Consider the following 15533-nt stretch of genomic DNA (forward strand, 5'->3'; position numbering starts at 1 on the left):
GAACTAAGATGCATATACTGCATCTTATAATAAACAACAGCAATCTTCTCATTTGTGGTCAAGACTTTGCTAATTCCTGCTTTAATGTGAGTGTTTCTTGAAAGTCAGAAAATGCATTTTATTATACTATGCATTTTTCTGAGAAGAGATGTCATTTTTTTCAGAACCATCATGTATTTTTGTCATTAATTAAACATGGTGACTATTTATCATTATCACTTCAATCATTTGTTTTTAAGCCAAGTAGGATGACTAGTCTTTCTGTGCAGGCTTAGGTATTTCCTCATTTGGTTATGTGTTGAAACTAGTAATCTGTGGATAGGTTACTTAGAAAACTCCTCCTTCATCAGTTTGTGTATTAAAGGACGAGAAAACTGAGATCAAACACACTCTGGAGGACTTTGGATGAAAAGGCAGAACGTTTGTTTCCTGGTCTTCAGCTGATAAAAGACTCTTCTCTCTTTTGAATCAGGTAAAATGCCTTTTCTGATTCGTTTATTGTTCTATAAAACAATAAATTGAGCTAATTTACATGATATATATATATGTGATGTTGATCAGAACAACTAGCTGCACATTGTGGTGTAAATTAGTGAAGGTTTCAAAAGAGATTAAGCAGCTTCAACTGTTGCCAAAAGGCCAAATCTATTATATCAGCACTGTAAATCAATACATCCCTTTTTTGTTGATATGTTTAACACTATATTATAAACTCAGTTAAACTTGTTTTTACATCTGCAGAGGACTCTCATCACTGAAGATCTTCAGACAGCCAAGTGTTGCCTGGACCACTGCTCAACCAACTAACCAGTAATTCATCAGCCGAGTTAAAGCACGAGGTCAGTGAATTTACATGAAGAGAAAGGGGCTAAAAGCTCCAATTTCAGGAAAGAAAATATTGTTTAAATATCACAAACCATTAGATTTTACATTTCATTTTTAAAGACATACTTGCGGTGTCTCGACTCCTTATTCTTTTCGAGTCTGTTGCAATCTCAGATGTCGTTCAGCCCGTATCTGGTGCAGATCCCAGCTGTTGGGGTGGGTTCTGCCAGGTCCCGGGGGCACTGGGGGGCATCGTAGCAGTCCAGTAGGTGGGACATTGTCTGTACTGCTCCACAACTGCATGTGTCTTCTGTCTGGTAGCTCCATGCCTTCATGAGTGCTTTGCATCTCTCCTGCTCCACTCATAGTCCGTTGAGGGTCTTCCAGGTCGGCCGTGGGAGGTCGTGCCCGCTTGCGAGGCATTCAGTCGGGGTGATTCCTCTCTCCATCTAGTCATGGGCTCGTGCGTTGAGATCGTTCCATTCATCTTTCCAGATGTTGGTCCTTGCTGTTTCCTTGGTTGTCTGGAGAGGTGGGACTGTCTGTATGAAACTGGCTCTGGATTTCAGTCGGGGTGGGGGTTCTGTGTATCCATGCAGGAGGTGCCTGGAACTCCTGTGCTCTTCGCTCGGCTGGCGCGATGATGGATCGTCTGATGAAGGGGGGAGGGCAATGCCAGCTAAGGCATAGAGGTTATGGTGATTGGCTGGTGTGGAAAGTGGTTTCGGTGTCTATGTGAACCCGAAGAAAAGTTTATGAAAATATGAAAAAGGCAAACAGAATTTAGGAAGAAAGAGGGATTATCAAAGTTAAAACAAGAGGAGCAGTTTTCAGCAGGACTGTAACTCAGCTGAACCAGTTCAGGTGTCGGCACCTTCCACCTCCATCTGGCTGCATTTCTGTGTTGTTAGATGAAGCTGACGGTTGGGGTTGAGATTCCTTCATCTACAGACAAACTATTACTGCATGTAATAGTCTGCCCAGCTGGCCTCCGACAGGAGGGTCCCCCCTTATGGTCCTGGTCCAGGTTTCTTCTCTCGTAAAGGGGAGTTTTTCTTGCCACTGTTTGGCTTAAGGTTGTTCACCCACCAGGGGAGTTTTTACCTGCCATTGTTTATGTTGTGTTTGTGTAATAATTGCTCGGGGGTCATGTTCTGGTCTCTGGAAAGATCCTAGAGACAACTTTTGTTGTAATAGACGCTATAGAAATAAAATTGAATTGAATTGAATGTACATGCAATGTTATAATCATTACACGTACTAATGAGCAGATGAAACTTCTCACTTGCAGAAAGTTCTGCTTTTTTAAAATACATGAAATGTGAATACATTTATGAGACCACACATGTTCCTGCATATGTGTTAGTGTAAGTCCTTAGTTATGTTTTTTTTGTATATTTCCAACAGTGAACCATGAAGATCACGGTAGCTGTCCTGCTGCTGCTCTCTGCTCTTGGACTCTCTCAAGCGCTGAACTTCTATGACAAACATGTCATCCGTGGATTGCATACTAATGAGTGTGATAATAAAATGGTACGGATCGTTAGAGACTGTCGAAGGTGCAAGCCTGTAAATACCTTCATCCTTGAACAAAATAACAATATAGCAAACGTCTGCCGGGGCATAAGAAATGGCAATGGTTTTCTTCAAAACCCTCGTGGTTTTGTTTATAGATATAGTAGAGGAACCTTCCCCAACTGTCAATACACAAACAATTCTCCAATCCCACGCAGGCTTCGAGTAAAATGTGAAAATGGTGTGCCTGTGCACTTGTTTGGTCAAATATGTAGAGGGGTGCGGGGCATATGACCGGGCCCTTTGCAGTGGGCCAAGTGATGGATGATGACGTATGACTTTACTAGACGGCTGTTGATGACGAACGATTTTACCCAAAATACATTTGGAGATTCACTTGCAATTTTTGTTTTAATGTTAACTGTGAGTGTGAAAATCTCAGCACAACATATTATACAATGCTTTATACCTAATATGAACCGAGTGGTACCACAAAAAAAAAAAAAATCTCGCAGGCGGGGCCCATTGGGCCCCGGGCTGGGGGAGTACCGCCCCCCCCAGCCCCCCCTGAAGCCCCGCCCCTTTGTGAAGATGAAGATTAATCATATGTTGGATTTTCGGTCTGTTTAAGTTTGGTAAACAATGCAGAAAATAATCAAGCACAGCTGAGATGCATCACTTTCTCACATTTATTGATCTTTTTTTTTTACCACTTTCCACTGTCTCTTCATGATTTTGCTGTTTCAACCTGATCTGTGTTTTATTTTATGTACGGATCTAATGTGAGAGTTTCTTTCTTTTTTTTGTCTCATCTGATTTCTTCTTAAAAATCCATTGTTTGTTGTTTTGTGTTGATTATAAAAGTGTCAATAACAAGTTTGGGGACAAACAACAAAAACAAAACTGTCTTTGCACGCGATGACCAATCAGAGCAACAACAAGGTGGCGTATTCAGCGTGTGTTGTGTGGAGGAGTACATTAAAAGTTTTCCGTAGCCTGTCTGCAAAATGGTCAAATAAATCTATTTGCAAAAGAGTGATTTGCGTGCCGTGTTCTGTTCAGTTTGCGATGAATAAGTCTGAACCTTTAATTGTCCATGTCAAAGCCAATTCAAATGGCTGCTGTTCCTCAACGGCAGCCATCTGTACTGTTTACCATCCACATTATGTTGCTGCTGTTGTCATCGTGTTAAACCCAACCAGAGACTCTCTACAAGGATAAACTGTCTTTTGAGCATGCATTTCTGCAGGCAACACCACCTGACATACAGAGATTAATGAATGTAATAATGAGTGATGAACAAATAATGAGTGTCAATAATGAATGGAATGTTAAAAACATGTTTACACATAGATGGTAACTTGCTAAACTACAGAAAGGTACGCTGCTATGTTTAGAGATCACAAAATGCTCACAAGATGCAAAAAACTGCACAGTTTACCTCTTCGGCCACCAGAAAAAACAAACATCAAGCCCCAAAAGTCGAGGAGCCAGTAAAAGACTAAATGGAACTAACGGCACTTATAATCAGGTAAAAAAAAAAAAAAAAACAGAACCAATAACTATAAAAAAAAGAAAATAAGGAAGTGAAACACATCACAGCTCTGTTTCTGTTTCAGAACCGGAGTCAGAAGAATATTAAGGCAGTTGACTTCAGGGCAGAAGGTCATATTCAGGCCAGAATGAAACATCAGCAGCCCCCTATCATCTTATGACAACAAGGAATCACACAGCAACACAAAAATGACAACCACACACAAAATAATCAGAACTGCTTCAGTGACACCTCCATAACCTTTAAGTAATATTCTTTCAATGACACAACCTCCCTGGAGCCAGAGTCAACATAAGTGCAGTATGTTTCTCTAATATATGACAACCAACAAATACCACCTTGAGGTGTCTGTGTGGTTTTATAGGACAACATTATAGTTGCAGTATAAACCCACTAATGGTGAGAACTCGACTGTGATCAGAGGTCTAACGACTTGGTTTTTCTTTTCTTATTGCTATTATATCTTTACATAATATCAATTTCCTTCACAGTGAGGATCAGTGAAACACGTTCAGGGCTGCCCCCTAGTGGTCGTTTGGTGGAACTTCACTTCCACACCAATTTAAAACTTCAAATTGTCACCCGAGTCCAATGTGTTCAGAACATTGACCCTTGCCCCCTGGGTAACATGTACAAACCTTTCCAGTAGGTTTACATGTAATTATATTTTTTAATATTGTATTCTATATTCATGATACTTATCACAGTTATGATCATAGACTTAGAAAAAGAAAATATTGATGACTTGTGCTGTTCTAAATAATCTGTATCTGTATCTTATCTACTCCTCCTTTAGGTTTGACCTTGTTGTATGTTCTTCTCCCTGCTTTTATTTTGAAAGTCTGGTTCCCAGTGTATTTGGTTCTCTTTTGACTTCCTTTGTCCAATCTTCCCTGATTGTTTGCACCTGAGTCTAATCAGTGTGAGTATATATTATCTTGGCCTTCTCGTCCTCTTCGTTGGTCTGTCTGTGTTCCTTCGTCCTGCTCTGTAATGTTGTATTAATGTTTTTGGTTTCTTTTTTTGGTGCTCCTGCTGTGTCAGTCTCCTGCTTGTAGGTTATCACCCCACAGTTCTTAACATTTGTATAGGTCCTTCTAACAAACATGCTGTAAGAAGGTTGAAGATACTTCCAAGTCAGGGACTTCTTTGAGAAGGAAATAAAACCAGATCTCCCCAAGGAGCTGAATAAAGTGACTGTGACCCTGGGTAGTGTGTATAAGAGCAATACAGGTAGAGTGATCTCAACATTGCACCAGGGACTTGAAAAGAACAGGGGAACCTTTACACTGTATATTAGAGACAGATGGATAAAAGAAAGTAAAATAGAACTAACTGAAGAGTGAATGGTTTATCATCTGTGACAACCAGCGAAGCCCCACCAGCTCCAGAATGTGGAAAGAATTCTGCTGGAAAAATATAACCAGGTTTTTTATCACACCTAAGACAAAAAACAAATTTACAGCTGAACAACAAACATGCTGGAGAAGGTGTGGGGAGCTGAATGTAGGACACACGCACATTTTCTGGGAATGTGTTAGAATAAGAAAGTACTGGAATGATGTATGGATGGAAATATAAACTATACTGGGGTATGAACTACCAATGTCATGTAAGGTTTTGTATGTGTGCTTTCACGAGTTAAGATGTTATATTTGAAGATAGATATCTGGTTAAAATTCTGTTAGCTGCAGAAAAAAAGGCAGTTACTAGGAAGTGGTGCAAAGAGGAACCTCCCACTCTGAGGAACTGGTTGGACATTATAGAGGAGATATTCAATATGGACAAACTCACACATATACTGAGACTCCAGCAAGCTCAATTTAACACGAAATGGGACAAATGGACATCATATAAGGATCACAACATTGACACCACTAGAGAGTCTGAATGAAACCGGAAAAGCATGGATGATGTATCATGTAAATGTGTATACCACTGACACTGTCAATGTTCTTTGTGTGTATTCTTGTCTGCTAAAAATCAATAAAATGTGAGTAATAAAAAAAAGAAGGTTGAAGTCATGTTCCTGGTTCTCATGACTCAGGTGCCAGTGATTCTCCTGCTCTCTCCTCTCTGGTGGATTCTGCTGTCGTTGGTCCCTGAGCTTCAGCTTATCTCCCCGAGCTGCTTGTGAGGTGCAGGAATGTGGTTATGTGATGTATGTATGGGTTTCTTGACAGTAAGAACATGTATTTTATCTTGCATTTTTCTGAGAAGAAAGGGCGTTAATGCTACTTGGCATTTTTTTCCAGAACCATCATGTATTTGTGTCATTATATTGACTATTTGTCATTATTGCTTCAATTATTTGTTTTTAAGCCAGGTAGGATGATTAGTCTTTCTGTGCAGGCTTAGTTATTTCCTCATTTGGTTATGTGAAAAATTGGGAACAAATGGAGGATTTTGATGAAAAGACAGAACATTTGTCTCCTGTTCTTCATCTGATAAAAATCTCTTTTGAATCAGGTAAAAGGCCTTTTCTGACTCGTTTGTTATATAAAACAATAAATTGAGCTAATTGACATATGTGATGTTAGAAGTGAATGTGGAGAAGGAACTGTCATCTAAAGGTGAAATTATTGAAGAGGGCAGGTTCTCTTTAAAATGACTCTTTTTGTATGGGCTCAAATGAATGCCATAAGTATTTTGTATCTGTAAATAAACTTTTTACTTGTAAAAATATTTTGTGCGTGTGAAAAAATTTGTACTTGTAGAAATATTTTGTACTTGCAAAACATATTTGTACTTCTAGATACAAAGCTACAAACTTTTTTTTACAAAAGCTACAAATTTTTTTTCAAAAGCTACAAACTTTTTTTACAACTACGAGTTATGGCATTATAGAGTTATGGGGGATATATATTGTTTTTCGGCACTACCTTGTTCTCTATAGCTGATATAACATGAATTACTCCTATGTGGGATCAATAAAGTTCTTATTTTTGCCATCTGAGAAAATTAAATATATTATATTTGGTGCCTAACCGTTTCCCAAGTATATTAGTGCGTGTGTGAATGAATAAATGAGACGTAAATGTCTTTGTAGAAAGGTGCTTTATGAAAATAAGTCAATTTACTTGTATTAGTTTGCAGCCCAGTCTTGCCACATCCAATATGGCGGCGACGTCAGTGGTCAGTAGGCGATGCAATGTGCTGATTGGCTCTCCAGAAACGCTTTGAAACCCGTGCTAAAGATCGCTGACTGGTTTTGGCACGTCAAAACCAAAAAAACTATATTTTTATATTTTGTGATGTCACTGGTGATCCCAGACAAACCAAACTCCTGTGACTGGATAGAACGCATCACAAGTGCTGCTGGTTATTTGCTTACAGATCGTGATGTTTTTTGTTAAATTAGTGAAGTTTCAGTTGAGGTTAATCATCTTGAAGTGTTAATTTGACAAGATGTTATCTCAAAAATTAATTTCAGTATTATTTATATAGCATCTACTACATCACAGATAGTGTGTAAGTGCTTTTCAGAGACCCAGAGTCTGACCCCCAAGCAAATATTTAAAGGCATGTTTTTCATTCCTAGTCTTGCCTGCAGTATTACTTAAATTGTGTGTTTTTTCTTCATCAGGGAATCGTGAAGTTGCAGATCGCTTGTTTGCTGCTGGTGCTGTTCTGCTGTTCTGCTGTGCTGCGCTTTCAGTTGAAAACTAAACACCCAAATGACTGGACGGACTAGATCACACGTGCTGCTGCTTTTTCCTTCCACCTCTTTTGAATTTGTAGTTAAATTCATGAAGGTTTCATTTCACTCTTATCAGCTTCAAGAATCCTGTAACTGAAGTCTGTATTTTCAGCTGCTGCTGAAGAAAAAGAAATAAAGAGGCAACAATTTCAATATTTTAGGATTAGAGCTCTACAGTTTTTAGTGGCATTAGATCAAGAAAACATAGATGTGTTTTTTAGTTGTCATAAACTTACAAACTCTAACCTGAATGTATGAGTGTGTGAGATGTGCAGGACTGTGTTATCTGTGTTCAACAGTGGATACGTTTTCTTATTTATTCAAATCATCGCAGCCGTTTTCCAGATATCAGAGTGTGAATACGTTGTAAAATTGTTTCACAGCTGAGTTCTGCTAATATTCACCACTACATTCATTAAAGTTGCATCATCACCAGCATGAAGGAATGAATGTTTTTAGAGCAAATAGAAATACTGAGGTAAAACTTCACAAGAAAGGTGTAGAAATCTGTCTAAGCTGGAAATATTGTCATGGGAAAATTTACAGGAACTGAAAATAATGTTTTGTGTTAGCTGTTACCTGCCAGCCAGGAGTGTTTTCAAAGTAAGAAACTACAGTAAAAAAAGGTAACAGGAAAAAAAAAGAAAACAAGGTTAACTTTTATCAGCTTCAAGAATCCTGTAACTGAAGTCTGTATTTTCAGCTGCTGGTGAAAAAAAGAAATAAAGAGGCAACAATTTCAATATTTTAGGATTAGAGCTCCAAGTTCTTTTAGTGGCATTAGATCAAGAAAACATAGATGTATTTTAGTTGTCATAACCTTACAAACTCTAACCTGAATGTATGAGTGTGTGAGATGTGCAGGACTGTGTTCAACAGTGGAGGAGTATTCTTATTTATTCAAATCATTGCAGCCGTTTTCCAGATATCAGTGTGAATACGTTTTAAAATTGTTCCACTGCTGAGTTCTGCTGATATTCATCACATTAAAGTTGCATCATCACGAGCATGAAGGAATGAATGTTTTTAGAGCAAATAGAAATACTGAGGTAAAACTTCACAAGAAATGTGTAGAAATCTGTCTAAGCTGGAAATATTGTCATGAGAAAATTTACAGGAACTGAAAATAATCTTTTGTGTTTGCTGTTACCTGTCAGCCAGGAGTGTTTTCAAAAAGTAAGAAACTACAGTAAAAAATAAAGGTTAAAAAAAAGAATAAGGTTAACTTTTATCAGCTTTAAGAATACTGTAACTGAAGTCTGTATTTTCACCTGCTTGTGAAGAAAAAGAAATAAAGAGGCAACAATTTCAATATTTTAGGATTAGAGCTCCAAGTTCTTTTAGTGGCATTAGGTCAAGGAAAACAAAGATGTGTTTTAGTTGTCATAAACTTACAAACTCTAACCTGAATGTATGAGTGTGTGAGATGTGCAGGACTGTGTTATCTGTGTTCAACAGTGGATACGTTTTTTTATTTATTCAAATCATCGCAGCCGTTTTCCAGATATCAGAGTGTGAATACGTTGTAAAATTGTTTCACAGCTGAGTTCAGCTGATATTCACCACTACATTCATTAAAGTTGCATCATCACGAGCATGAAGGAATGAATGTTTTTAGAGCAAATAGAAATACTGAGGTAAAACTTCACAAGAAAGGTGTAGAAATCTGTCTAAGCTGGAAATATTGTCATGAGAAAATTTACAGGAACTGAAAATAATGTTTTGTGTTTGCTGTTACCTGTCAGCCAGGAGTGTTTTCAAAAAGTAAGAAACTACAGTAAAAAATAAAGGTTAAAAAAAGAAAAAGGTTAACTTTTATCAGCTTCAAGAATCCTGTAACTGAAGTCTGTATTTTCACCTGCTTGTGAAGAAAAATAAATAAAGAGGCAACAATTTAATGTTTTGGGATTAGAGCTCCAATTTATTTTAGTGGTATTAGATCAAGGACCTGAATCTAACCTGAATGAGTGTGAGAGATGTGCAGGACTGTGTTATGTATGTTCAACAAAAATATATACTGTATTCTTCTCTATTCAAATCATACCAGTCATCTTGATATCAGACGAGAGGTTTCACTGCTGAGACCTGCTGACTTTTACTGTTATATTTATTAGAGTAGAATAATCACCAGCATGAAAAAAATGATTGTTTTAAAATCAAATGTTAATTTTGTCATAGATTCTCAGTTTATCAGTCTCTTCAGTTCTTCAGTAATTTCCAGAAACACCTTCCACTGTGTGCAAAGATCTAATCTGGGAAATTTAAATTTTCAGTCAAATGAGACAGTTAAGCAGGTGTTATCCAGCCACCTGAACAGTATATAATAAGCTCAGTTCAGCTCGTCTACAGCTGCAGAGGATCCTGATCATCTTCACCATCTTCAGACAGCCAACTCCTGCCTGGACCACCGCTCACCCAACTAACCTCTAACTCATCAGCTGAGTTAAAGCACGAGGTGAGAGACTTTATCTAAAGAGTAGATTGATAAAAGCTCCAATTTTAGGCGTGAAGACGTGTACTAGCAGTGACATACTAGCAGTGTCTTCTTGTCTGATTTACCAGTCAGCGGACTGATATTAGTCATGCATGTTTCTGTAATATTTCCCTGCTTTAGTTTCGTTGTGAAAAAATTTAAGGATAAAAGAATGACAGGTGAGTTTTTATTTAGGTGTTAACAAACCATAAAAACCACTTCTACTTAAGTTCCTGTCATTTTTTTTTCGTGTAAGTTTCTTTTCTTCTTCAGGGAATCAGATAAGTTATGAAGCTCTTCAGCCTCAAGATGTAAAAACTAAAACGTTTCACTGTTGTCATGTGTTTACCTAACCTGGTTTTATATCCAATAATAAGAATATATTTTGGTATCTGGTATTGTATCATAATTAAATGGCTTTGATGCATATTTAAAAGTAATGTTGTGGACTTATTAATAAATATTGAATCTAAAAAAGAGGACAAAAACAAGACCCTTTAATATTTTGGGATATGGCAGTGTTTGTGTCAAAAATAACGTGATGCTAGTTAATTTGAAGAAAAAAACTGAACTAGAACAGGAGGCATGCACAAGAAACAGTGGAAGAAACAACTTTAATGAGTTTCCAAATAGTGACCAGTTTGCAGACCATTCAAACATACAGTAACTCATCAGCTGAGTTAAAACACGAGCTAGGTGGACTTGCAGAAGTGACAAAAAATGTCCTGAACCTTAACCAGGAATCATGTTTTTGTGGTTTAAGTGGTTTTGGTCGACGAAAAGTTATGAAAATATGAAAAAGGCCAACAGAATTTAGGAAGAAAGAGGGATTATCAAAGTTAAAACAAGAGGAGCAGTTTTCAGCAAGCTGACGGTCGGGGTTGAGAGTCCTTCTTCTACAGACAAACTATTACTGCATGCACATTCAATGTTATAATCCTTACACATACTAATGAGCAGATGAAACTCTCACTTGGAGAAAGTTCTGCTTTAAAAAAATGTTTTTAATACATGAAATATGAATACATTACGCCAGCCTGTGTACGTAAAATTCAGTTTGCATTTGCTGAACGACATGTAGACAGATGCAGCAGAGGCTGAGTAGTCATTTGTTTGGCATATATAATGTAACCAATCATGTGTCTTTAAGCTAAATAGTATTAGATATTCTTTTGCAACCTTAGAGTTATTCCTTTATTTGGTAATGTGTTGAAGTTATGATCTGTGGATAGGTTACTTAGAAAACTCCTCCTTCAGTTGTTTCAGTTGTTTGTGTATTAAAGGAGGTGAAAACTGAGGACAAACTGATGTTGGAAGATCTTTGATGAAAAGGCAGAACTTTTGTCTCCCTTTCTCCGTCAGCATCTAAAAGGCTTTTTATTATTCTTTAATTATTATGTAAAATGTTTACTGTAAATAATATGATGTAATCTTAAACTGGAAATAAAACTGGTAGAATCTAATATTTGATGGTCAATCATTGAATAAGGTGGATGTTTTCTTTGAAAAGAAAGGTACAAAATAAATGAATACATTTTTTGATACGTGCAGGTTGTCATTGAGAAACCTTTCTCAACTGACTTACCTGATTAAATAAAGGTTATATAATTTTTTTTTTTATCCTAAAAATGTAATCATTAAAAAGTTTATTTAATTGGAAAAGAATTTTGAACAAAAATTTTAAAAAAAAATTGAAAAAATAGCTATTGAGATGCAGCTCAGTTTACAGAGCAATTAAACACACGATCATGGTTTCTATGGTTACAGAGGGACTTGAACTACTGCAGGAAACCAGTCAAACCACTGTTGAGTCAAACCTTGAGGTAAGTAGAAATGATGCTGTTGAACATGCTACTAAACCAACGATGTTCATTTTTCTAATGTATAATAATAATAATAATAATAATAATGACTTGGATTTATATAGCGCCCTTCAAGACACCCAGAGCGCTTTACAGAGATCATTATTCATTCATACACATTCTCTCTGGTGGTGGTAAACTACATCTGTAGCCACAGCTGCCCTGGGGCAGACTGACGGAAGCGTGGCTGCCATATCGCGCCAAACTGCCCCTCCGACCACCACCAACATTCATACACATTCATACACATTCACACGTAAACTAGATATTATAGTAGAAATTGTTTGAATAGGATCACATTGAACCAGATTTTAGTGGAAAGAACTCGACTATAACTAGGTTAACTTTAACTTAACTTACTTGGAATACGAATGGTAATAACTTGACTAAAATGGTGTTACATTATCTGCTTGGTTTTCTGTATAATAAAACCACTAAAAAGTGCCAGTAAATCTGAGTTACTATTGGGGTATTGACAAATGTTAAACATACCTTCTGCTAAAAGGTCCAAGATTGTTATTCTTATGTTTTACTGTAATAAACCTGCTGCACACGAACAACTTCAATAACACAAGGGAGCAAATGTGTAAATGTGTGTTTTTCTTCTCCAGGGAATCATGAAGATGCAGATCGTTTGTTTGCTGCTGGTGCTGCTCGGTTCTGAGGTGCTCTCGAATGACAAATACAAAAATCAACATGACACTTTCATAAAGAAACACATCAACCCAGAGATGACGATTGAGAAATGTAAAGAAGAGATGGAAAAAATCAAGGATACGACATGTAAAAAGTTAAATACTTTCATTTTGGAAAAATCTGACATAATTGATGGACTGTGTAAAGGACAACAGGATGAAGCAAAGATCGAAATTACAAACTATGATGTTGTTGACTGTGTGGGGAAAGAACAACCTGAAGGGTGCAGTTACACTGGTGAAGAAAAACAAAAACGATGCTTTGAATTAACATGTGGAGGTAATCTTCCTGTACACCTTGGAACTTGCATCAACAAACTTCTTGATTCCCTAAAACAACATGTGTTAAACAGAAAAACTGAAAATGTGAAATCAGTCATTTGAGTGTTTGATTTCTATTTGTTTTTTGAGTGAAACAAATGGAATAAATTTGAATAAATTCACTTCATCCAAGTTGTTGCTGTGGATCATTTTCTTTTATCCTACTTCACTTGACTTTAATATTTTATAAGCTGATGTTGAAATCAGTTAGATTGCATCAAACTTCCCCTGTTTCGCAAAACACAAGTTCATTAGATTATTTTGTTCTGTTTTATTATGTTTTGAGACTTTCTTCTTATATGAAGCCAGAACGCAGATGTGGTTAAAATCTCCAGAGATCTTGTCCCAGAATGTGTGTGTGTGTGTGTGTGTGTGTGTGTGTGTGTGTGTGTGTGTGTGTGTGTATATATATATGCAGACAGTTGGGAAAAGAAAGGCTCCCAGGATCTGACAGCTAACGTCTGTCTCTACATCCTCTCACCCTGTGTGGATGGATGGATGCAGAGAGTCAGAGTTATTTAGTCTTATTCACCTTCCTTTGTTCATGAAGATGAAGGAGTAAAGGATGATGAAGTCCAATCAGATGAGGAGAACCAGGAAGAGAAGGTTTATTTAAGGAAGTGGTAGTGGCTTGTTTGAATCTCTTTGTCTCGGGACCATGTAGATACGTTTTTTAACTTTCTACGAGGAAATAGAGGAGGTAATATCAGCACTGGCACGACCCGGAGCCTGCAAGAATGGAGCCTGGGTCTGTTAAAGGTGGCAGTGCTGTGTGGGTTGTGGTGCCATTTTCAGGGAAAGCTCGTGGATGTTGTTGTGTTGGTGAGGAGCAGTGAGAACTGGCATCAGGGGAGGGACTTTGGGACAACGGAGATCACTGTTTAGCCTTCTAAAGATTTCACAGGACCAGAGGTGGACAGAGTACTCGACCCCAGTACTTGAGTAAGAGTACAAATACTACTGGTCAAAATTTACTCCGTTACAAGTAAAAGTAGCTCAGTCAAAATATTACTCGAGTAAGAGTAGAAAAGTACTTGCTTTTAAAGGTACTTAAGTATCCAAAAGTAAATGCTTTTAAATTTACTTTTAAAAGTAAGAGTAAGAGTAAGAGTAAATTTCTTATTTTCCACATCAGTAAATTACTATATTTTTTCTAAATTAATTTAAGGATCTCTTAACTCTTGTTTCTGAGAATTCGATGTTGAGTTGTTGAAAGCAGAGAGGTAGTTCTGCTTCGGCAGACACAATAAACATTTGAAAATAAATGTCTGTGGTTTGTCTGTGCCCTCGTTTTTTACTCGGTCGAACTCAAACATTGAGTTAAGATACGGCCAAGGATTTTGTGAAAGTCCCTGCTCCGAGTCCGGCTCATTATCAGACTCAGACGATTCAGCGGATTGTCTTTCTTCTCCTGACGCAGGCGTAGCCGTTGTTGCGGCTATGTCTTCACTTGTTGCGGCTCTGTCTTGACAAACGCAGGCTACTTTGGCGGTATCGTTTTGAGGAGGCTTGACGTATTTCCGCTTTACGTACATCCCAGTGGAGAGCGTGCACTGTGATAGGTCTCCTCCTTTGACAAAAACAGCTTGTGTCCAATAGGATTTTAGGGAAGAAGAAAAAAGAGCAGACCTGAAAGTAACGAGTACTTTTCAGCCTTCCTAGAAATTTACTCGAGTAAAAGTAAAAATATTTGTCTTGGAAATGTATTCAAGTAAGAGTAATAAGTACCAAAGAAATCTAATACTCAAGTAAAGTACAAATCCTCTGGATATGTACTTAAGTACAGTACTCAAGTAAATTTACTCCGTTACTGTCCACCACTGCACAGGACTAACTAAACAAAACACTGGTGAAAGGAGGTTCCCACCTAAAGAAACTCAGGACATGTTGGTTATCGCTGCTCAAGTTGTATATACTACATACTCAAGTTGTAGCAAGGTCCTTTACTGAGTGCTAATCCTCCTTTGGAGCACAAGATTCATATGTTTATTTTATTTATTTGTTTGTTTTTGTCTCAGAGATCATCCTCATCTCATTGCTCTCGGTTCACCACCAGTCCAGACTTTAATACAAAACATGTTATAATCAGTATGATTCAGGAGCAGCTATGGTTGGGCTGTCATTTTATTTTGCATTGAACGTTCTACCTCATGAAACACAGAGGTGTCATTGTCTTTAACATTTAAACATGTAGATTAGTGACATTGAACTTTCTCAAACTGTATCTGATGCAGCTCCGCTTCCTGAAACCTCTAACACAATATTTATCAGACTTAAACCTTTCATTCAGAATATAAATCAAAACAACTTCTTATTTGTTATGTTGCACAACATTCATGGCATACAGGATTAAAATGATGCCTGTTTTGGTATTTAAAGTTTGTGCAGTGGCATTAAATCACTATGTCAGTCTTAAAAAGGGATTTTATTCATTATTCATTATTAATGGTTTCCACATCTGAGCAACAGTATTTTATTAATGGAAGGGTACTAACACTTAAAGGAGCTTGAGGCCGGATTGTGGCAGGATTTATGAAAAAAATCTGTATACATTTTAATTTTTCTAGTAATAATGTCAGATGAAGCG

The 15533-nt window shown here is 37.3% G+C and overlaps 2 long non-coding RNA genes across 2 annotated transcripts; both read left to right on the forward strand.

Annotated features, from left to right (window-relative positions):
- The first annotated feature begins 399 nt into the window (after positions 1-399).
- Positions 400-3347, forward strand: LOC133425323 (uncharacterized). Its single transcript, XR_009770962.1, has 3 exons — positions 400-472; positions 742-839; positions 2233-3347. It is a non-coding gene; the product is annotated as an uncharacterized LOC133425323 (long non-coding RNA).
- Positions 3348-9948: 6601 nt separating this feature from the next.
- On the forward strand, positions 9949-13022 carry LOC133425179 (uncharacterized). The gene is made up of 3 exons (XR_009770937.1): positions 9949-10050; positions 11836-11891; positions 12542-13022. It is a non-coding gene; the product is annotated as an uncharacterized LOC133425179 (long non-coding RNA).
- The last annotated feature ends 2511 nt before the right edge of the window (positions 13023-15533 follow it).

Source organism: Cololabis saira, chromosome 24 (genome assembly GCF_033807715.1).
Source record: "Cololabis saira isolate AMF1-May2022 chromosome 24, fColSai1.1, whole genome shotgun sequence".
In the NCBI taxonomy this organism is placed as follows: domain Eukaryota; kingdom Metazoa; phylum Chordata; class Actinopteri; order Beloniformes; family Belonidae; genus Cololabis; species Cololabis saira.